Consider the following 2,419-nt stretch of genomic DNA (forward strand, 5'->3'; position numbering starts at 1 on the left):
GTTCCTGTCCGCTCTCCATATTCCTTCACTTACTCAATATCCCAGCACCTACTGCACTCTGGGGCAGTGAATTACACAGATTCCCAACCCTGTGATAGAAGTATGTTCTCCTCACCCCTGTTTCATTTCTCCCCCACCTCATCCTAAAACTGTGGTTTCAGGATCGTTCGAGATTGTCCCACATGGGGAAATATCAACTTCACATCTACATTGTCAATCACCTTTAACATCGTCCAGACCTCCGACATCTCCTCTCATGTTTCTATACTTGAGCAGTGTTGGCCTTAACTGCTCAATCTCTCTTCAGAGGACAATCTCCTCATCTCTGGAGTAAATCGGGTAAACCACTTCTGAACTGCCTCCATGGCAAATACATCCCTCCTACAGTCAGGACACCAAGACTGCACACAGTACTCAGTTGCGATCTCACATCTCCCTCCCTTTATAATCCATTTTTAAAGAAATAAATGCCCAAGTTGCACTTGCCTTTCTCATTATCTGCTGTACCTACATCGGAGTATTCTGTAGTATGGACGTGGACAGCCAGATCCCTCTGCACCTAATCACTCTGAAGTCTCTCTCCATTTGGATAATAATTTGCCTTTCTGTTACACTGATCCAAATGGATACACTTATACTTTTCGTTATTCAGTTTCTTCTGTCAAATGTTGCACCAACTTATCCATATACATTTTCTAACTTCTTCCATCTTCATTGAAATTTCTCACCTGGGTTAGTGTCATCGGTTAATTTGGTTATAACATGTTCTATCCTCTCAACTACGTAAGATTATAGATTGTAAATAGTTGGGGCCTGGGGACCAAGACATATGGTTTCCTAAAAGTTGAATTTTGCCAACAGAAAATGACCCATATTTTTCCATCTCACTGCATATTGTTGCTTCACCAAGCCTGTATCCAAGCTGATAAATTACTATTAATCATAAACGATCTTATTCTGCAGATTAATTATTTGTGCAGAGCTATTCAATGCCTTCTGGAAGACCAAATATTTCATCTCTAAGATCCCCATGATCGAAATCATGTTGATTCTGATGGATTGTGGTTTGACGTTTCAAATTTCTTGTCATTAATTCCTGAATAATCGACTTGAACAATATTTCTTAAATTTCAACAGTTTTCTCACTACTATATATTCCATCATGAAGGTGATAATTCTAAATTCTTACCTCTCTATAATCTCTTTGTTCGCTCCAGTCCTGTATAATTGGCACATGGCATAAAATGACCTGCTCAGATTGCTCTGTAAGAGGTCTGAGTCGCTGAATGGACTCACTCTCCTCCTTGTGCACAAAAGCGGTGGGCTGATGTCTTTCTCGTGTTCCACACCACCATCTAGATGGCCTGCCTGTCCTTCTCCTGTTGATGCGTAAGAGTCGTGAGGGCATATGCAATTTTCCTGTTGCTGTGTAACAGTTTGAGGGGCTCAAAAAACCTTCTCATATTCCTCCATCACAGCCTGGAGATACTGAACGGTCTCTCCTGAATCCCTGATATAGGACTGATGGAATGATTGGCCTTCTTCTGTTCCCATACACGAGACACGTGAGGTAAACATCTTCCTCCTTCCCATAAGAAATCTTATAGTTTGCATCCTTCTCCAATTCCCGTGCAACAGGCTCGATGGGACTGAATGTCCTCCTGGTATCCCAGTGCACCAATCTCCAATCCCTGTGTGACTTCTTCCAGTTCCTATGTTACAGACTCCAGGAGGCTGAATAGACTGATCCTATTGCTGCATAACATGGTACTGTGCTGCATGGCCTACTCTGGGCCCAGTGTTATGGACTCTAGGAGCTGACTGGCCTCCTCCCGTAACTATATATCAGGATCCAGGGGCTGAATAGTCTCTTCCTGCACTGGTGTAACACGGTCAATGTCCTTCGAGACACTACCTCCTAATTAACGACAGAAGGTGCTGAACGAGAGAGTGCCCGTACTCTGAAGCACTCTCGTCTCCATATCTGACTTGCAGAGACGAACCATTAATATAGTCTTTTTTCTGGATAAAGTCCTGAAGCTGAAAGTAACAAAAGAGGTCCCTCCCAGATACCTCATATTCCTGGCTCAGTTGCTCAAAATTCATCATGAACTCCCTGTCAAAAAATTCTCCCAAACAGGAAACTCATCTGGACTCCCAGAGCCTAAAGCCAGAAACCATCAATCCCGGCTAGAATTCTACCAATCCTACAATGAGAGTGAAAGCCGAAGTTTTTGTTTTGTAAAGTGCCCTCAACTTGTCCCATCATTCTCCATGCTTTCACTGTGTTAAGGACAATCGGTTTCTGCAACTCTCCATAACAGTCCTTATCTTGTCCATGAACAAAAGATTAATGAGGGGACAATTTGCCGAGAAGGCCTCGATGTCCAGCCAAATTGACCATGGGTCCTGACAAGCC

The sequence above is a fragment of the Chiloscyllium plagiosum genome, unplaced genomic scaffold, assembly GCF_004010195.1.
Source record: "Chiloscyllium plagiosum isolate BGI_BamShark_2017 unplaced genomic scaffold, ASM401019v2 scaf_4074, whole genome shotgun sequence".
NCBI lineage: Eukaryota > Metazoa > Chordata > Chondrichthyes > Orectolobiformes > Hemiscylliidae > Chiloscyllium > Chiloscyllium plagiosum.